The sequence below is a fragment of the Macaca nemestrina genome, chromosome 16, assembly GCF_043159975.1.
Source record: "Macaca nemestrina isolate mMacNem1 chromosome 16, mMacNem.hap1, whole genome shotgun sequence".
NCBI lineage: Eukaryota > Metazoa > Chordata > Mammalia > Primates > Cercopithecidae > Macaca > Macaca nemestrina.
In genome coordinates, this window is record NC_092140.1 from 86,751,025 (window position 1) to 86,773,451 (window position 22,427).

Consider the following 22,427-nt stretch of genomic DNA (forward strand, 5'->3'; position numbering starts at 1 on the left):
TCTGGGCAAAATAGAGTGAGACCTCATCTCAAAAAAAAAAAAAAAAAAAGACTAGCTTACAATTTTGTCATTGTTGTTGTTGCTTATAAAATAATAACTTAAATCAAGTAAGCATACTTACCTAAAATATCAAGGCCTGCCACGAACTGACCCCATTTGACCAGATTATAAGATCTGTTCCCTGGCTCATGGTGTCCACATTGTTCTTTCTTTCTTCACTCACCCCAAGCCTGGACCAACCAAAAGCCTTTGTTTTTGCTATGCTGTTTCCTTATAAGTCTCTGCAAGACTCTAGTTTTTCCTTCCTGTGGTTAGAATCTCAGTACAAGTGTCTCATCCTCCGAGAGGCCCTCCCAGGTCACTCAATCTAGCTCCTTTCAATTAAAAGAGACTTATTTTTATCCAGATCGCTCTGACTCTCTTGATTTTATTTTCTTCACAGCGCTTAGGGCTCTCTGACATGATCTTTTTTTCTTTTGTCTGTCTCCCCCCACTAGAGAGCATCGTTTTTGTCCAACTCATTCACCACTCTTTCTCCAGCACCAAGGGCATCTTCACTGAATGAGTGAATTCATGAATGAATATTTGGATAGTGCTTTATATTTTGCAAAGTGATTGATAGAATACTACTTGTATTTATGTTACTATTTAATCCTGCAACAAAGCTGTGAGGTAATGTTGCTGTTTTCTTCATTTATAAAGGAGAAAGCTGAGGCTCACAAAAGTAGATTTCTTCTCTAACATTCTGAATAATAAACAGAAAATTATGACTTGGACTCAGAATTTTTGCATGTGATGTAGATGTGCTCAATTGTTTTTTTTTCTTAAAAATAACATTTATTATGTGTATTATATGCCAAGAATTATGTTTGGAAGCCACTGAGAAGATTTCAAGTGGAGGAGTGACGTGATAATTTTGACTTTGGAGTATAAGATGTGAGTTTGCTTTCATCCCAACACTGCTTTTAAATGTGTCATACCAGATCTTTCTTCCTCAACATTTGAAAACATCTCTAGAAGATTCTGTAGGTTTCCAGGCACATTTGACTCAAAGACCAGTCTTATTTTGACAATTGACTCACTTACAGATATTGACAAATCCAGTAGCATCTAAATCAAAACACAACTCACATTTAACCTGCACCTTCTGCCCCTTATCTCCATCCTGACCTGGGGGCTGGAGCCTGCAGTTTGAAGCTACTCTATCATCTGTTTCTTGCTGTAAGATTTGAAAGAGGGAAGAACTGAAGGAAAATGGGGAAATGTTCTTTTGTGTGTGTATTTTCAGATATTTTTTGGAAGGTTCTGCAAGACCTCAGTACTGCGCACTTCTTTGACATAGGTGATGTATTCTAGAGATTGTTTCTTTTGACAGCTTCTTAGCTCTTGACTCCAAAAATAGACCCCTGAGTCCCTTGGATGGCAGGAGTCCCACTTCCTTCTGGGGCACATATTTTCCCATGGAAATGTGTGCATCCTTGCTGGGACTCAGGTGGGTCCACTGTTTCTTCTCTTCCCCTATCTGAGCAGTGTTCAGACTATGGAAGGTGAGAAGCAGGTTGTTATCTGCCTCTGTCTTCACATATGTTGACAAACTCCAGAAGATGGAAGTCAAATTCTCCCAGGGACTCTCTGTCACGTTTTGTTTTGGGTGACTGGGATGGGCCTCCTAGTTACTGTCATTCAATAAACATCAATCTGGGAGTGAAGGCTCAGGGTCCTTCTGTGCTGGCAACTCCACTCTTCTGGAAGAATTCTCTTATATCGCATCTCCCTGGGGTACATGGATAGTGCCCCACTTCTCCCTGTGGAAGAGAGAGGGGTAAAGCCACAGCACTCCTCCCCTCCACCAAAGGGCTCAATGCCTCCTCCTCCTTACTGTCGGACCTAATGAGCTCCAGGCTTCTGTTTGTACCTGCTGGACTCAGTGGTGGGAATGAGAGATGATGCACCCATTCGGTCTCTTCTCAGCCAGCCCTGGAAGGAGGTGGGTGGTAGTTCTCTCTATGGCTCTTCAGAGTGGCTTATGGTTCTCAGCAATGGGACTCTGGGCAAAGGCGCAAGACAAGTGCAAACCCCCCATGACAGAGAATGTTCCATCTTGTGGAAACACTAACGTGGTAACACTGAGGAGCTGACTGGAAGGTGAGACTGGAGAGAGGGATTCCAGATAGCAGCCAGGTGAGGAAGACAGGGCATCTGAGCTGAAGTCTTGGTAATGGGAATGAAGAGGAGGAGACAGACTTGGACGATGTATTCAGGTTTCTGGCCTGGGTGAGTGATATTGCTGTCCACAAAGACATGACTCGGAAACAGGGCAGGCTTTAAGGAACACGGGTGAGTTGTCCTGCCCCCATGGAGTCTGATGTCTCTGGAGGAAGAGGGAGTAGAAGCGCGATAGTTAGAAGTGTAGGCTGAGGCTTAAGAGTGGGGCTGACTTAAAACTCTCGATGGGAGAGTCCTTGGAATTTGGGTAGCTACTGATGCCACAGAAGTATCTGGGGATTACTGGGAACTGTGTATAACAGGAGAAGGGAAGGGGCTCCACTGGTGCCCCTTAGAAGCTGCAGCATTTAAAGTTGGGTTGATTTGCATGGGAGAGTGAGGCAGGGCCAGGAAAGTAAGAAGGAAAATTCCCTGAAGGATACTGAAAAGAGAATTCCCCTCCCCGAGGCCTTTTACTATAGAGGTGACCAGTCGATCACCTCTATGTCTCTTCTATGTCTTTCCCTTGTCCTGCAGGCTCTTACCTGCATCTTCCCTCTTCCTTCGTGAGCTATTTCATAGGCCCTCCAAAGGAAGGGGTTAATCTGTTTGTTCTGGGGCTTCAACAGCTTCCCCCAGCCACAGGCTCCCTAACAAAGACTCCTGGGATGAAAGCTAACGAACTGGAGGAATGTTCTTTCCATTTCTCAGGTGTGCTGGCTTCCCCTGCAGATGGGCAGGGAGCCACGATCCTGCCATGGACCTCTGCTCCTTCTGCACTCACAGTCTGCAGCCGCCACTTTCTAGTGGGAGCTGTTGCATTCTCTTTCTCAGCATCCTCAACCCTCAGAGGTCCCAAAAGGCTGTGCCTCTGGTGCCCCTCAGACTTGACAAGCAAGTGGAATTTGGTGGGCCTGGTCAATTCTTCCCATTGCTGGGAAAGAGCTCTGTGTTCCTGGCATCAGAGGAAGACAATCACCCAGTGCCACAGGTGGTACTTTGTCGTGGGGTGCCCAATTCTCCTCTTTAGAAGTGATTATTACCAGGGCCCTCGTAAATCCTCAAGAGAAAGAGAATTTTATTCTCATCAACGGATTTTTATTTGGTGGGATGGAGAAATGGAGAGAAGAATCGTAAGAATGGCGAAGAGAAAACCTTAAGTTTCTCAAGACAACCCCATACCAAATCAATCCTACCATTTGGGGGGTATCAGATAGGTAAAATCTGGTTCGCTTATAAAGTCATGGGGGGGGGGCGTAAAAGGCCATGTTCAGCAGTTGTATACGTCGCTTGCTTAAAACAATGCTCATTAGTATTTCCGCTTTTCCTGCGCACTCGCCATCCTCAGCTCCCAGAGTGTATGTCAAAACTCACGTCTGCTTTTGTTTCCCAGTTCTTTTGAACTAGCATGCCAATTTGCAACTGTCGCTTTCATGCCAAGATAACCATGCTATTGTGTGGGCAAACTTTGGCTTCTATGCCCCGGAGAGCTTTGCCAAAGTCACGGAGGAAGCTGGTGGGGGAGGCCAGAGTAGAGCACACAGCTTCAGCCCCTCTGGCCCTCAGCAAGCTGCAGGCTTGGGATTCTCTTCTATCTCTGCAAGTGCTCCTGGCTCTGATGGAAAGTAATTTTCCCCTTTCAAATGAAAGACATAGGTGGTCCGTTAAAAATCTCTTGCAAATATGAGTCTACATCAGCACCTACATCAATGTAGGGGCATTGCGTGCAAATTCCTCCTAGCTTCCTTAGCACAGGAGTCTGTGCTACTATCAGAAATATCAGTATCATTTTGGTATTGAAAGAAAATAATTTATGATGATAAATATGATTATCTCTGTGGACTGATTAGAATTTTTTAGGGCAGGAAAGTGTTTTCTGTATGCACATTGAGGGCACTGAAAAAGTCAGTTTGCAGCACAGGCAATATGATCACAACTACAGAGTAGGTGAGAGGAGAAACGTGTCAACTGTGGTATGGCACTTGTGAACTTGCCTTAGACGGGACAATAGTAAGTATTTGCTGAGCACTTCTTATGTGCTGCACACTCTGATTCTCATTTAATTCTTTTTTTTTTTTTTTTTTTTTGAGACGGAGTCTCATTCTGTTGCCCAAGCTCAAGTGCCGTGGTGTGATCTCGGCTCACTACAACCTCCACCTCCCCAGTTCAAGCGATTCTTCTGCCTCAGCCTCCTGAGTCGCTGGGATTACAGGCACCTGCCACCACACCCAGCTAATTTTTGTAGTTTTAGTAGAGATGGGGTCACACCATATTGGCCAAGCTGGTTTTGAACTCCTGACCTCGTGATCTGCCCACCTCAGCCTCCTAAAGTGTTGGGATTAAAGGCGTGAACCACCGCGCCTGGCTCTCGTTTAATTCTTACAACAATTGTAAGACAGAACAATTATTTACCACATTTTAAAGATGATGAAACTGAGATGGAGGTAGGTTTAATAACTTGCAGGAAGTCACCCAACTCATAAGAGAGTAGGGGGAATAGAAGAAGATGCTATTAACTAAATCGACTGTACTTGCTTTTTAGAGATTTTCTCCTCCTACTGGGAGTGATAGAGGAAGATGTGCAATGCAAATTTTCTTACTTGACCCCTTTTACTTGGAAGCCTGCCAGAGACAAAACACAATTTGTAGTCATAAAAATGAGCTGCTGCTTCTTCTTTCCTTTTTCTTTTCTTTTCCTTCTTTTTTTTTTTTTTCTGAGGCAGGGTCTCGCTTTGTTGCCCAGGCTGGAGTGCAGTGACACAATCTTGGCTCACTGCAACCTCTGCCTCCTGGGCTCAAGTGATTCTCATGCCTCAGCCTCCTGAGTATCTGGGATTACAGTCGCATGCCATGACATGCGACAGAAGTGTCATGTAAAGTGTCATGGAAGTGTCACTCTTGGCCAATTTTTTGTATTTTTTGTAAAGACAAGGTTTTGCCATGTTGGTCAGGGTGGGTCTCAAATTCTTGGACTCAAGTGATCTGCCGGCCTTGGCCTCACAAAGTGCTGGAATTACAGATATGAGCCACCATGCCTGGCCAAGAGTGTCTTCTTGAAGCTTGAAAGCACTTAGTCCTAGACCTAGAAAAGTTCTAATAAATATTGCCTATTTTAGAACAAATATTACATATTTATGACATTACCACAATATTTCAGCATTTATTATGAAAAAATGTTTCTCTAATGTTTACTTTTTAATTTTAATAAGTATGATAGAATAAAAATATCTAAGATGACGTGAGACAGTCTGGTGCCTCAGGTAATTTTTTTGAACACAGAGTTGCTAGGGCACACACTAGAAAATGTTAAGCTCTGATTGCTTTCTTGCAACTTACCTCCTTCTCCTGTAAGTGTAGCTAAAAACAAAATAAAATGGAAGGAGTCTGAGCAGAACAATAACATCTATCAACCACTGGGCTAATTTTCTTTTCCACACATTCTTCTTCACAGAACTTGTTTCAATCTGTCCCATCTGTAGTCTGAGGCCCTATCACTGTATTGGCAGAACTTCGTCTGTCCAAGGATTTTGGAAAGTCCTTGGGGTGCAGACTCCAGGACCTTGGTTTCTCCACCTTGTTCCTGGACTGCCAGGCTGCTGTCACTGTGGTTGGTAGTTGTCTTGAGGTCACAAATCCACTGGGCACAGTGGTCATGGACGACACAGTCCCTGCAGCTCCCCTCTTCCCTTTCAATACTTAATGCCAAGCTGTGGACAGGCCATATCTCGGAATTCCTTATTCACAAAGGAGGTTAGACTGTAACTTTTAACAAGATTAAACTGAAGATATAGCTATAATGGAAGCAAGTGTCATGTAAATAGTATTTTCAATGTAAATAGCAATATGAAGACTAGAATATAGATATTTCCTGCATGAGGATCCATTGGAATCCTCAAAGTTAGTTACTGGGCCACCCCTGTTTGGCCCCAGCTCAGTCCCACACGACAGAGGCAATATCCTTTTCCACTACAAGAAGTATTATATACCAGAGTTGTAGCTGAAATTAGCACAGAGAGAGGAGAACACCATGTTCCTTGGTGCATTCTCTTTCTTTTTTTCTTTTTCTTTCTTTCTTTTTTTTTTTTTGAGATGGAGTTTCCCTCTTGTTGCCCAGGCTGGAGTGCAATGGCATGATCTTGGCTCACTGCAACCTCTGCCTCCCCAGTTCAAGCGACTCTCCTGCCTCAGCCTCCCAAGTAGCTGAGTTTACAGGCGCCTGCCACTATAACCAGCTAATTTTTTGTATTTTTAGTAGAGATGGGGTTTCACTATGTTGGCCAGGCTGGTCTCGAACTCCTGACCTCAGGTGATTCACCCACCTCAGCCTCCCAAAGTGCTGGAATTACAGGGGTGAACCACCGCGCCCAGCCCTCCTTGATGCATTCTAAGGCTAGCTTCCTCATTTGCCTAGGATATCTTCTCCAGGATGATTGACTCTGTAAATATTCATTCCTTCAGGAAACATCCCACCGTTTTCACAGGTGAGACCCAGATGTAAGTCTCCAAGAAAATTCCACAATAGCTCCATTTTGTTAGATTTATCAAAGCCTAGATTCAATTTTAAGCAACACTCTATGTGGGAGAGCAACACTCCAATCCATGATGAACCACACAGAACTCTGCCTGACTGCCTTCCAACCTCTCTGTGATCACGGCCTGAATGCTTGGCTCAGGTCTTCATCATAGTTCCGCTTTTCCTGCAAACAGGTGCTCAAGAAAGAAGTTGCAAAACTAGGAACGCCAGCAATAGAAGAGTACTTGATTACTACAATAAACTAGTTAGTTTGTACAATTTAGTTCAAACTTCGAAACTTTTCTGTTGTTGCAAGAGACATAAGATTCAACACACATCTGCTGACTTCTAATTCATCACATCCAGACCTTCCCCTGAGATTTCCATTTGCTTCGCTGAGGAGCCAACTCAAGAGTCTTTTTTTTTTTTAGAACAAAAGGACAATGGGCATCAAAGTTAGTTTTAAGGTGCCACCTCCTGGAAAGCATAAAACTGCTTAAAACTTCTATAACGAGTTCAAAGTCACTTAGAGTTTCTACTCCATTAAGTCAAGCCTGCAACATAAGCAAATATCTCCTTGTTTGTTCAGAACTTCACTTGAAAAACAGAAGCAATGCCAGATGCATCTAGAAAGCAGTGTGTCTATCATCCATGGGAGTGCTGGAGGTGTCACCTGCTATCCTGGCCGTGGGCAGGTGTGCTACATGGATCACACCAGATAGACTGGACAGGCAGACAGCCTACTGAGGAGAGATGGCAAGAGGGTTCCCTGTAGTCCAGCTGAGTATTCTATAGTTAGAGTTATACCCAGCTCTGACATAAGCAACCAAAGGGGCTCAGTGAAGCACCCACATTTATGCTTAATTTCTTCCAAGTTCCCATAATTCAAAGTGAACAGTGTCTGTGGCCTTTTGTTTGTTTTACTGAAAATAGAAGTAATAATATTACTGACTCCAGACATTTGTTGTAAGAAATAAATGGCATGATATACAGGAAAATACTTTTCATTACGAAATACTATTATAGATGTTAATTATAATTATTATCTTCCATAAGAAATTATGGGTTCATTCTAGTTCACTCTTTGAAGTACCAAACTGCTGAGTCTATGAAAGCATTATGAAATTCTATTCTCTATCATGATTTCTTACAGTTACTTATATTCCCTCTGTGTTCTTTCCCCAGAGTTTTGTAGGCACTTCAGATGGGAACCTACTGACCTAACATTACTGCTGTTGGCAGGGATTGCCTTATTTTTCTAAGAACAAAAGTTTATGATACCTTAAGATCATCTCTAAAACGTCTTGATTCTATAATGATTGTGTTATTTTTGAAACATTCCCTGAGACTGTACTATATCCAGGACTCACATCTACAGTTGTTTTGAAAGTGTATAGTTGATCAAAAATATTTTGGGGAACAATCGAGCAGTAAGTATAATTTTTAAATCGGCATGGTGTCTGAGTTAGTGCCCTGGCCCCAGATCTGATACTTAAACCAAAGCCTTGCCTGTGGGAACTTAGTCTGCTCAACTGTTTCATTGTTATTGAACACAATGAACATGATGACCCTGAAAATTCAAACACTCTTCCCAGAGCTCTCTCTTTAGACCACCGCCTTATTTTTCTAACCGAAGCGTCTAAGATTTCTTTTTTGCTCTTTATGAAGCATGAGAATTCAAAACGGTCAACCATGGAGGCTTTCTTCAAATCTATTTCACATTCAATGAATCTTTGTTCAACACTATGTTAGGTCCTATGAGGGGGGTGTGAGACATGATTGCTGTTCTTAGAGTTTTATCTGATTGCTGAGATGCAGCAGACACATTAGAGGGAAACACAGGTGCTTCCTGGGTCTGGTTAGCTACAAATTTAAGCTGTCTCCCTTCAGCTGTACACAGAGTAGGGCTCCTATGCTTTACTGCACTAGCAGATAGATCACAAAATGTCAGTGGGTTAGCAGAAGAAAAGTCCGTATCTCCAGGGTTGCTGTTTCAGGAAGAGAGAGATGAAGATGACCCCACAGCTCTCAATGATATGTTACCCCTCATCATGGAGGTAACACAAGGCATTTACACCCACATTTCACGGTCAGAATTTGCCGTGTGGTCTCACCTCATTGCTTGTTGGCTGGAAAATGTAGGGAAGAACCTGGAGCATGAAGTCATCATAGCTTGTGGATTACTTCACTTCCAATTAAATCCCATTCCTAATACTTGACACGTTATCTTGCTTCCAGTTCACTGAGAAAAATAAGCTACTATGATAAGCATTTCCTCCTTCCTTGTCCCTGTGTTTTCTTTATGGCTCAATGTAGATGTCCTGAAGAAGTGGTTCTCCTCATTTCTAAGGTTTACTCTGACACTATACACTTCATTTTGGCATTTTGCTACCTCCAAGGCGAAACTTAATTCTATAATTATCTATTCTCTCTCCAATATCTTCAAATACTCACAGTGAATATCCCAAACTCAGGGGTTCAAGAACTATAATTACCTTTAGTTTTAAAAAATCATCTTTTAATTTCTGAGTCCCCATCCTGTTAAGCTCATAGAAAGCTTCACCTTCTTTGCTTTCTTTCTCATCAAATTAGGCTGAAGTTGCCTCTGATATTTGGCCCATGATGGTGAATTTGTTTTTTGAAGAAATAGCTTTCTTCTGCAATGACCCCTGCCCATGCGTATGTCTGAAGGAAGAGGGGTGGACACAGGCAAGGGGACGTGGCCAGCTCTTCCCCTCTGGTCATCATTTATAGTCTGAGTCAGAAGCCACCTCCATCACAAAATTTTCTCTTGGCCCTCCTAGCTGAAATTCTCCACCCGTACTCTGATTTCCAACAGCATTTTATTTGTGTCTCTACCACAGCATTTATGACTTTGTGCTCTGAACTGGGGTGATCATGTTTACATTTAAGCTCCTCCTTTATAGCAACAACTATATCTGACTCTGTATGCTCACCTCCTAAAATAGTGTATTGCAAGTAGGTGCTCCATAAATATTTACAGAGACAACGCATAAACTGTCTCTGATATCTGGGAGTTGTTTACAGTATTCTAGGGGGAAAAATGAGTGGGTGGAGGGAACAGTTGAAACAAGCTTTGTGAGCCTTGATGACCAATGACACTGGGTGATGAGCATGTAAGGGCTTATTATACTGTTCTCTCCACTTTTGTGTGTGAAGTTTGAAATTTTTCATTAAAATGGTTGAAAAAAGTGAATAATTGAATGTCTCATTAAAAAAAAAAATCATGGCTCATGCCTATAATCCCAGCACTTTGGAAGGCCTAGGTGGCCTTCCACCTGAGTTCAGGATTCAATCTCCTGAGTTCAAGAGTTTGAATCCAGCCCGGTCAACATGATGAAACCCCATCTCTACTAAAAATACAAAAAATTAGCTGGGTGTGGTGCATTGCGCCTGCAGTCCCAGCAACTCAAGAGACTGAAGCACAATAATCACTTGAACCCCAGAAGAAGAGGTTACAGTGAGCAGAGATTGCACCACTGCACTCCAGCCTGGGAAACAGAGTGAGACTCTGTCTCAAAAAAATAAATAAAAAATTAATAAAATGGTTACGTTTAGAGATAGACTTCCCATTTCAAACGTCTGAGTAGAATAGTTCATTCCATTAAGTTAATATTAAGATACTGAAAGAAGAGAATTCAAGAAATTCGCTCCCAGCCCTAGCTCTTTAAAACCTGTGAATTATATACATTTACTTTCACGGAAAGCTTCTCAGGGCTATTCTTAAGTGAGCAAGGACTTGTTGATGCTGCTGGGCTCTATGACATTGCTCTCCCCAGTTGAAATGCTCCATTTCCACTGCGCTACTTTTAGATAAAGATGATTTCCTGACATGCTCTGTAAATCTGTGTGCAATATTACTATTTCTATTCGGTTTTATAATAGTCATAAGTATAACCTTTTATTGTCCCACCTCCCTTTGCTTTTCAACACCTTCTTTGCATGTGAAATCACTTTTTAAAATAAACTTTTTATTTTAGAATAGTTTCAGATTTACAGAAAAGCTGTGAAAATAATTCTCATATACCCACCTCCAGTTTCCCCTATTATTAACATCTTATATTGCTATGGTACATTTGTCATCACTAATGAACCAAAATTGATACCCTTTTAACTCAAGTCTATACATTTTATTTTATTTTATTTTATTTTATTTTTGAGATAGAGTCTCCCTTTGTCACCCAGGCTAGAGTGCAGTGGTGCGATCTTGGCTTACTGCAACCTCCACCTCTCAGGTTCAAGTGATCCTCTTGCCTCAGCCTCCCAAAGAGCTGGGATTACAGGCACACGCCACCATACCTGGCTAATTTTTTTGTATTTTTAGTAGAGACAGGATTTTTCCATGTTGGCCAGGCTGGTCTTGAACTCCTGACTTCAAGTGATTCATGTGCCTTGACCTCCAAAAGTGCTGAGATTATAGGCATGAGTCACCATGCCTAGCCTCAAATCTATACTTTATTCACGTTTTCTTAAATTTTACCTAATGTCCGTTTGCTGTTCCAGGATGCTATCCAGCATCCCACATTCAGTCTTGCTGTATGAAGTCATTTTTTTTTCCTATTCTTCCCTTTCCCCTTCTCTTCCCAGCCTCCAGTATCCTCTGTTCCACTTTTTACTTCTACAAGATCAACTTTTTTTTTAATCTTTCACATATGAGTGAGAACATGCAGTATTTAACTTTCTGTTCCTGGCTTATTTCATTTAACACAAAGTCCTCTGGTTCCATCCATGTTGCCACGAATGACAGGATTTCATTCTTTTTATGACTGAATAATATTTCATTGTGTATACAGACCACATTTTCTTTACCCCTTCATCTGGTGCTGGACACCTACATTGATTTCATTTCTTGGTTATTATGAATAGGGCTGCAAAAAACATGGAGGTGCAGACGCCTCTTCGATATAATCATTTCCTTTCCTTTGGATAGATTCCCAGTAGTGGCATTATTGGATTGAATAGTAATTCTATTTGTAGTTTTTTGAGGACCCTTCATACTGCTTGCCATAGTGGCTGTTCTAGTTTACATTCCTACCAACAGTGTTTAAGAGTTTTTCTCTGCATGAAATCATGTTTAAAAGAACATTTAATTTTTTTCTAACCCATGATATCAACTCAAGGTTGTCCTAGAATATCCATCTTGCCTAAGAAATGTATGGTCCCTTTGCTTCCTTTTAAATAGTTTATTGATTTAAAATTTGACTTTGTTCTGATCGTCCCTTTATGAATAGGTAATGGCACTTTGACATTTCAGGATAGGGAAAAAAGAGTCACCCTTTCTTCCACCCTACAAAAATCTTCTCACCTCAGAAAGGCAATTTGAGTTGTTCCAGGCTTCAGGCTTTGAGCTCAGGGCTTTTTAAAGCCTAAAACAGAGGAAACATGCCCTGAGTGAGATAAAATCCTCTACATGAATTTCCTGCTTTCCACTGTCATCAGTGCAAATTAGCTCAGGATCCCCTGAGCAGATGCTTCTAGTGGAGAGGAGAGAAATGAGAGCTTTTGAAATCTGAGGGATGGAAGCCTGATCCTGACAGCAATAAAATATGCCCCATGTGCAAAGTAAGTGGCACAAAAAATGACCAAGAAGCCCCCAGATTGAAGCCTGCCTGCCTTTGTCGTTGGATATATGACCATTCGCATTCCCACTAATATCCCTGTCTGAGTCACAGATAGGAGCAAGATCGCCATGATCAGTGTAGAAGCAGTGACTGCAAATTTACTGATGGAGATGGCTGAGTAAAGGTGGGCAAAAGTTTAAACATTATTACATTAATTAGTTTGTGCTCAGGACAAAGCTCCAGCTCTTGCACAGTTTCAGATGGCCTCAGAGTGAGTTTCAATACAGTAACCAAAAAGGAAAGGTAGGTGTGCAGGAAACAGCCATTGCCAACTGCCTATTGTTCAGAGGGGCCTGCTTGGCTTCTTCCCAGGTCAGACATTGCTATCAAGATCTGAGGCCCAGCCAGCTACAAATGTGACCGACCACACCTTCTCCATTCTGCTGTTACCACCCCACCTCCACCCTTTGCACCTGTGCTCCTGCCACCCACCAACCACCTCACAGCTGTGACGATCCTGGGAAAAGCCCTGGGTTTGCTGTCAGAAGACCTTGGCTGTAAGGAGTTTGCAGCCAAACACTACTCCTGCCTGTAATGAAAACCCTACTGAAGGGCATCAGAGAGCTGCCGAAACTACCAGGACTTGGGGCTTCATCACTCCTGAGAGAAGAGGAGCAGTGGATAGTGAGCTGAGTCTTCAGCCACTTTCTTCCTGGGAAGAGTTGCTGGTTCTGGGTTTAGGAAAAGAAGCTGAAAATCTGCGCTTTGTCTGGGCAGAGAGGCACTGCTGGGGAGAAGAGAAACCAGCAGAGATTGTGGTCGTTACGTGGGGCCGAAAGCGTAAAATTAGCGACTTACTGGACTAAGCTCCTGGTGAGAAGAGCGGGTCAGAGAACTAGGCCTAGCACAGTAATGGGTTTTCCTTCAAGATATCTACTTGAAGTTTAAGAAATAAGCAAGATGTTTCTGAAAAGCATATTTGAGTTTTTGGTAATTTTGCTATTCTTAGAAGACTAGGATTGGAGCTCAGGATCAGCCGTAAGGAAGGGTTGTGAAGGGAGGACATCGGGATCCCACGGTAGGCGTTGGAGGAAGTGTCGCCAAAGAAAATATAGGACAAGACTCAGTTGAATCTGAATCTTAAATAGACAATAAACAATTTCTAAGTATGACTCATGCAATATTTTGGACATAAAATTTAAAATTATCCATCGTTTATCTGAGATTCAGATTTAACTGGGCATTCTGGGCTTTTATTTATTAAATCTGGCCACCCTACTTGGTGGACTTGTGGTGGGCAAGATAGTGACCCCCAAAGATGTCTGCACACTCTCATCTCCAGAACCCATGCATGTGTCACCTCACCTGGCAAAGGGGACTTAGAAGATGTGATTAAATTAAGGATGTTTAAATGGAGAGATTATCCCGGATTATCTGGGTGGGCCCAATCTAATCACTAGGGTCCTTATACGAGAGAGGTGGGAGTATCAAAAGCAGAAAAAGATGATGTTACTGCAGAGGTGGAGAAAGAGAGGGCTTGAGGATACTATCACTTCCTATAGGTTGGAAGAAGGGGCCATGAGCCAAGGAATGTAGACAGCCTCTAGAAGCTAGAAAAGACAAGGATGACAAGGCCCAGTTAAATTTGCATCTGAGATAGACAATAAATTATTTTTCTTATAAGTATAATTCATGCAATATTTAGGACATAAAATTTAAAAATGGTTTATTGTTCACTTGAAATTCAAACGTAACTAGGCATTCTATGCTGACGTTTGACTGAAACAAACACCAAATACCTATTCTTCTCTAGGGTCCCCTGAAAAGATGACCCTGCTATAACTTTATCTCAGCCCAGTGAAACCCATATCAGACTTCTGATGGACTTACAGTAAATTTGTGTTTTAGCTACTAAGTTTGGAATAATTTGTTACTGGAACACCAGAAAACTAATATAGGGCTATTCCTTAGGAAGAAGGTAACCCAGGGATAAACAGAGTCTCCTTAAAACTGCAACTCAGCTTCTAATGATCTCAGTGCGTCCTTGGAATAAGACATTCTACCTGCCAAGCAGAGGGGAGGATGAAATCTCTCTGGAGGAAGATTAGCATCATCTGGAAGTTCTAAAAAGTGTTGTTAGCCACGTCCCACATTAAATAAAATTATTAGATGGAACCATATAATGAAAACCTGAGGAAAAACTAACAACGGAAAGTCTCACAGTTGATCCAGCTATTGAAATTAGTAGACAAAGACTTTTCATCTATGATTAGTATGACTAAGATTTAAATAAGGTGAAAATAGATTTCAAAAATAAACAATTTCACAGAGAATTGAAGTCTTTCAGAAAGAATAAATATTCTTGAACTGAAAAGCTAAAAAAAAATACAATAACTGGAATTATGCACTCAATGAATTAGTGTAATAGCAATTTATACACAGTAGGAGGGAGGAGAAGGTACTCAAGGACAGGTCAATAAAAAAAAAATCCCAAATTGAAGCGTGGAAAAAGAAAAATAGTGGAAAATAAAAAGGAGTGTTAAAAGAATGTGGGACATTACAAAAGAGCCTGACCTTCACATAATCAGAATCCCAGAAGGGAAAGAGGAGAATGGGGAACAGTCATATTTTAAGAGACAACAGTCAAGAGTTTTCTGAAATGGTGAGAAACATCAAGCCAGAGATTTGAGAAGCTCAGTAATACCAAAGCAGAATGATAAGACTTATGAGATGAAAATTTTAATGCTATTGAAGATACACAAGGAGAATTGGACAAATAAAAAGACAGAACATCTACTTGGATAGGAAAATTCAGCCTCATAAAGATGTTAATTCTTTCTGGGTTAATTTACAAACTTAATGTAACCCCCATTTTTAAAATGGTAAGTTATTAATTTCTGAATCTAGACAAATTAATTATAAATTTTGACAGGACAAACAAGCAATAATAATAGCAGAAAACAATAAAAAAATGAGGAAGATCTAACTCTACTAAATGCTGAAACATATAAGACTGATATTAAAAGAACATGGTATTAGCACATGGATCAACAAACAGAACAAAAGAGAAAATTCAGAAATAAATTCAGTTGCATATAGAAATTTACTCTGTGATAGAGGTGAGATCTCGAATCTATGAGGAATAATGAACTTTATATCAGGGAGTACTAAGATAACTGGATAGCTCTATGAAAAAGAATAAAATTGTATCCATTTCTCATACCACATGCCAGGATTAACTTCAATCAAGGATTTAAATGTAATTATAAATTATACGAGTTCTAGAAGAGAACATATTACTGTGTTACCTAGAATGAGAAAAGCTTTACAAATTCAATATCTAGAAGCAACAAAGGAAAAACATAGATAATTGGTTTTTTCACTCTTTTGTATGGTGAAAACACCAAAATAGCGAAGTGAAAAACCCAATCATAATAGAATGAAATATTAGTATCACAAAGTGATACCACAAAATATTCCCCAAACTCAATGAACTTCTAAAAATAAATACAATTACCACCAATTCTATAGTTTATTGGAAAAAATGTAAACAAGTCAAAAAAGGTGCTTGATTTCATTCATAATAAGAGAAGCAAGTTAAAGATACAATGACATACAATCCTCATCTTTGGATTGGCAAAAATTTGAGAGTGTGTAGTCTCTTAGCAAGGCTAAGGGAAAATAGGCACGCTTGTATGTTGAAGGTTGGAATGCAAAATGTAAAAATCTGATGGAAGATAATTCAACCTCTAAAACCTGACTCCTGGGATATATTGGCATAACGCAAATGCCAAAGGCTATTTATTGCCGTGTTATTATAATAAGAAATGACTGAAAACAACCTAAATGTCCATCAATATGGGACTATTTAAATTACCTAGGTTAAATCTATAAAATGGAATATGTTAAAGCTATAAACAATGAGGAATAACTCTAAATACTGCTATGGAGTGACCTCCAGGATATATTAATAAGTGGAAAAAAAACAAGGTGCAAATAGTATACATAGTGTGCTACCTTTTATTTAAAAAGTACGAAGTAAAAATTTTCATTTTCTTAATGAGATGACAAACCAAAAATTATTTTTAAAAGATCACCTGTGGACTGATAAGGTGGTGGACAACAGAAACAAAGTAGGGGGAAAAGGATAGAACCAATACTTTCCTGAATATAACTCATTTTATAGATTTGTCCTTGGGATGATATGTACACATTTAAATTAATTATAAAGCAAAATTAAAATAAAAAATCAGTACCTTAAAAAAATCTATATAATAAGTTGTTGACTTAATCTCGGAAAAGAATATTTCAGGTGACAAAACGCATTCTCATTTGACAGTACATCTACAGTTGGACTATATCCTACGGTCAAAAGGAATTACAAGGAAATTTTAAACTAGTCTTAGCAGTCATTTCAAAAGTAATGGCATTGCATTTGTCATTGCAAAGCTATTATATTTAGGAAACAAAGTTTTCAGCATAAGAGAAATAAGATTAAATATAAAATTAAAAAGATAACAGCACTAAATCATAAATTTGAATTGGATGTATTTAAATAAACTCATTTAAATACATTCTCTACTTCTGTCTATTGGAAATGCCAAGGAATGATGACCAGTCCAGTAATACTGACAACTTCTAATAACCAGGGTGTGATCTCCAAATATCATTTGCCAGTAAAACAAGACAGGATGATTTGGGAAATAATTGATTTCAGATTAGACTCAGAAAAGGTCCAATATGAGTCTAGACTCTAGAACATTTTGTTTTTATGGAAAGCAAGGAAGTTATTCAAGGTTACTGGGGTTATGTTAAGAGAATTTAGAAACCAACTTGTAGGCCGTTACACTCGCCAAAGATGAAATAATTTGAATGTCAAAAACAAGAGTAACTAAAATGAATTAAAACACATTAAATATATTAAAATTCATGCATTCATAATTACACTAAAAGCAAACAGTACAAAGTTGGTGGCCACCCTTGAAGAATGCTAGGGAACCAACTCATTCTGAAAACTGGTAAAGTGAAAAAGGCAAACATGTATAGTTTTTCCTGCCTGTGTTTTACCTAAGAGTGACCAAATGCTTGTTGAGTGAAAGTTTTTAATTACAAAAGAATTCCAGCCAGTAAATAGAAAAGAGAAGATAGAATTAGAATATCAATATTTTGCAAACCCTAATGAAACACTCATAACCAAAACCATTCCATGAATTTTATGATGAATGAATCAGTCTGACCATGCTCAAATCCGCTGATCAATCTTGATACCACAAAGAAAACCACACAACATATGCCTCCTGAAGATGCAAAGGGAAATACACAACATTGTCTATAAGGTATTCTTAATATAACCTTGAACTTGAATAAGACTCTGGATCCAACTTCCACTTTACAAGAAATATACGAGACAGAAGAAAGCATTAAAGACATGGGGATGGAAGTAGCAAAATCCAGAACACGGGAAGAATATAGGAAGCTCTACAGAACAAGCAACCCGATTTCTTTAACAAATATATTGCAATAGGAGAAGGAGAGAGAGGTTGAGAATGAGAATCTATAGATGTAATATGAAAGACATATCAACTGAATTAATGCAGCAAGAAATCTTGGGAGAACAAACACATTGACATAGGGTCTCCGAAGTATTTATGATTGAGGATGGCCTGTGTCATCAGCAAGTACATGTTGTGTGAGGTCACTGGTATGGAGGGAGAGGTCTCAAAGAGAAAAGTACACAAAGAGAGAACGTGAGTGGAGGCCCTGGTGACCAATCTTCCCTCCTTTCACTCACGTTCAAGGTCCACGTGGCTTGCAAAATGTGCAGGCACATTTAGGGCATCTACGGGGCATAGGGCTCAGTGCATATTGTCCCTGTCTAAGATCGTCTCTCACCCTAACAGTAGCCTGAGGGTAAGCTCCCACTACTGCAGAATTTAAACTCTATGTTTTTATTCAATGCAAATGTCACTGTCTACGCATATAACTCATGCACTGCAGTGAGCGCTTGCACGTACATGACCTCACTTAATATTCACATTGTGCTAATTTAGGAATTATTTCTAGTTTGCAAATAAGAAAACAGATTCCAAGATATTAAAGACATGAGTAAGTTTACATAGATAACAAAAGGCAGAGCCTGGATCCCAGTTTCTCATGACAAATTCTAAGTTTTTTCCCCCTTAAAGTCCCTTAAGTGGGGAGAAATTAGGTTCTATTGGGCTTCTCTGACTTATCCTTTCCTAATGAATGATGACAAATGTCATGCCCCCCCTCTCACCCTGAAGTCATCTCCATCATCAGGGCAATCCTGTAACACTCCATATGAAAAGTAGATCTCTTGGGGAAATTTTCTTTCTCCTTCTCAGATCATTTTTTATTTTGGAGTTGAAGGCAAAAGAGAACTTTTTTCCTCCCCAGTCATTTTGAGGCATTCAGACTAAAATGACACCCTTGTCAAAGTATTCTTAATGCTGTGCTCAGAGCTACACAAATGCAGACAGATGATGGAGGGGAGAGGAGGGGTGAAGAGGAGGTGTCCCTGAATTGATTAGAGATTGCTCAAAATGGATCATGCTCAACTGAATGATCTCCATTCTCCCCATTGTTTTCCATTCTGATGGAGTAGGATCTGACTGGTAGGCGGAAACTATTTGGTGTCTTTTTTTATGTAGTTGCCAATTCTCCCCACTTGTGTCTTGTCACTTGCAGGCTCATGCCTCCTGTGAGGCAGATTACATGCGACTGTGTGGGAGTGGGGTTGCTCAGAGGAGCGGTCTCCCCGACATGAAATACTGCCTGTGCAGGTAAGAACTAAGTCTTCAGAAAAGGAGGAGTTTCCCCAGAAGCTACCTTTTGCTCATGCTAAATAACAAGGAAAAAGGAGACTGAGAAAGGGTTGTAATAAAGAGGCACTAAATGGTGTTTCAGAGATGTCCTGTGCCTTGGAGTGCCCAGCTGCATCTTTAAGAAACTGGAATCTTATCAAACCATTTTGCCGGAGAGTAGATCATGAGTACATTTGCTCATTCTCTTTTCATGCTCAGCTACTAAATGCATTAGAATGGGGGGTTAAACTCCCTGATTTAATCTACAGAAGCCTCCATCTTACATATTCTTTGCAGGGAAGAAATCATAGAATGAAGTCTCCTTCTTTCGGTAGTTCAGTTTTGTTCTACCACATTGTCCCTTGAGGTAACAGCATAGATCATGAAGAGAATCTTTTGTTTCTATCACTTATGACCGCATCAGTTCATATATTTATAAATAAGATGCGCTTTGGTATGATATAAAAAATCAAAACCAGGGGAGCTAAATAATTAATGTATGAGCTCATCCATAATGATAATGGTGACAATGCCTGCACAACACCATTCTTGTTAATTAATTCAAAATAATAGCACGAAACTCAAGAGACCCTGTGCTTTCAGTCCTTTACATCTTATTGGTTATTGCTTTCTTTGTCTGCATCATGAAAACCATGAATACATGAGCTTGAATACAAAGGAATTATGTGGTTTCAAAAGAGAGCCCTTGCGTAGGTAGAATACCAACCACCCTGTTAGGAATTAGCTAACGATGCTTTGGAGGACTGCTTCAAATTATATAATAAATACACTGGTAAGGACCTATTTAATAACATGAAGGTAGTATTTGCCCATTGATTGCCTGAATGAGAGTCCTCTTATCTCATATCATTGATTAGTTATCTAAAGTCAGCAGATAATCACCTGTTCTTATCCATTCAGAGGTACAGTGAACATGATTGACTATGCATGGCACTTAAGGTTATAACAGTGTCAAGTTCAGTCTCACTGTTTGGGCCAGTTGAGATTGGCAGCATCCTCTTGTAGTATTTGCTTCAAAGAGGTTAGTGCCTATTTAGGGAACTACCATAAGCTATCTCAAGAGTCAAAAACGAGTTTATATATAATTTGTTCAAAAGCATGTCATGGATATTATTCAGATTTAGAAACTGAATCAGGGACAAACAAGCTTACCTAGCATCTTTTGGAGCAAAAGATATCCAGTCTTAGAATTTGGCCTTAGGATCACTAAGACTTTTTATTGGACAGAATACTTAACTCTTTTGAATACTTACCTCATTGAAGGTGTCCACTGGAACACTTTATGCGGACTTGCTAATTTAGAAGACGTGAGTTGACATTGTGATGACCTTGGGAAGAGAGACGAGAGGGAAGAAGAGGAGATAAGTGGAAAAGGCTTTTGCTCTCTATTAGGATGGAAATTGATAAGCCAGTTTTAAACACTCCATAACGGATCTGTCATCTAATATCAATAAAAGTATCACCTGTCTTTGTGAGGAAACCTAAATCAGGAAACTCACACTAGAGTAAGCCATGGCACAAGGGTAGAAAACTTTCCTCATGTCACATTTCTTAACACGGATCCGATATATCACAGGTGCTTGATGACTCCCTGCTGTGTGTATTGATTCATTCATTCATTCATTCATTCATTCATTCATTCATTAACAAATGAACCAACCATAGGATTTCAAATCAAATGCCGTAATCTTTAAAAATCCTAGAAAAGATAACACAGCACACACTCATATAACTAACACCTTGAATTTAAAATACACCAGCATTTTATAATATTTTCTTCCAATATTTTTTAATGAAATAAAACATTACCAAAAACGTTAACATTCTTTACCCCTCTCAATCTCAACCTTCTTCCCCCTTTCACAGAGGCAATACTAGGTATTCTTTTTCTAAGAACTAATATTGGTGTGCATTTAGAGAAACTCAAAGAGAAAGCATGGTCAAAGGGCCTTCTGTTAACTATAAGTGTAATATTCAAAGAACTTTCTAAGTTGTAGGAGCAACCTGATAGTAATCAAGGAGATTATGTATAAACTCAAATTATGAGGATAGTGTATAATCACTTTGAAACTTAAAAAAAAATGTGTGTGTATGCGTGCTGTGCTCTGTGTGTGTGTGTGTGTGTGTGTTACCATAGATGGTCCTGAAGGCTCCTTTCCCAGGTGCAGAGCTTTAAGCAAAGATAGAAACTATATACTCAGACCCATGAACATGATTTTTCTATTTTATCTCTAAATGAATCATTTCAAGTTGAAGAATAGAAGGTAGGAAAAGTGATAAGGGCATAGAAGAGTCTAAGCTTTTTACACAGCATTTAGGCAATGCATTTTATAAAGCATTTATAGTACTTTTTGTAAAGCATTTAGGAAAGCAATTCTTCTTATCTTTCAGGTCTTATTTGAAATGTCATTTTCAGAGGAAGTACTCCCCGATCCTTTAAACCAAGTAATTCACCTGTCATTCATACTCACTGTAAACTTCACTTTTATGTATTTTGTTACAATTGTAATAAAATTACTTTGTGAAATTACTTGTTTAAAGTTGCCTCCTGCTCTACTTCAACTTTCATGACAACAGGAGCCACATCTGATGTGGTCACTACTACAGCAGGAGCACTTGGCACAACTATTTTTTGACAGAAATAAATAGACAAAAGAATGAACGAACAAATGAAAAAAAAGAAAAAGAGGAAAGAAGGAAGGAAGGAATAGAGGGAGAGAGGAAAGAAGAAAATTATCGAACATTTACATTTGCATTGGATTAGTGCTTATGTCAGGATATTTAATGCAAATACTTAGTTGTTGAATACCAGATTCTTTTTATTTCATCTAAGTCCAACTATCAGGCAGGACATCAATGTTCTTAGACAAATCTGTGAGTTCAGACCTCTATCTCTGAAGACTCATCTCAACTTGCCAACTTTATGCTTCTTGTATTTCAGATCGGTACCTTCTACTATCCCTGTGAGTCCCATAGTCTCAAAGTCTCAGAAAAAAAAAAAATCTTCTGTTAAGTCTTATACCCATTTTAAGGGTAGAAGTGTAGGAGAAAAACTGAGAGCCTCAATAAATGGAAAATCCAGGGTTAACCAAGCAAAAAGCTCTCAAAGACCCAGATGGTTAGAGTATAATTCACTGCTAACAGCAGTTCTTTATCATTTGTCCTTAATTTTATCATCCTTTTTGAAGAATCTGATGACATACTTCAAAGAATATGGAGGTAACTTGGTTAATGAAAATACCATTCACTGTAAAAAATATCTATTTCTGCATTGCTTCAAGA

At 39.6% G+C, this 22,427-nt stretch overlaps 1 long non-coding RNA gene across 1 annotated transcript in view; it reads left to right on the plus strand.

The window, feature by feature from the left end:
• The window catches only part of LOC139359124 (uncharacterized), a 34,152-nt gene extending 13,380 nt beyond the window's left edge, over positions 1-20,772 (plus strand). Inside the window, exon 3 of the long non-coding RNA XR_011614882.1 lies at positions 19,009-20,772. This is a non-coding gene — a long non-coding RNA (uncharacterized lncRNA). The remainder of the gene's footprint in view (positions 1-19,008) is intronic.
• The last annotated feature ends 1,655 nt before the right edge of the window (positions 20,773-22,427 follow it).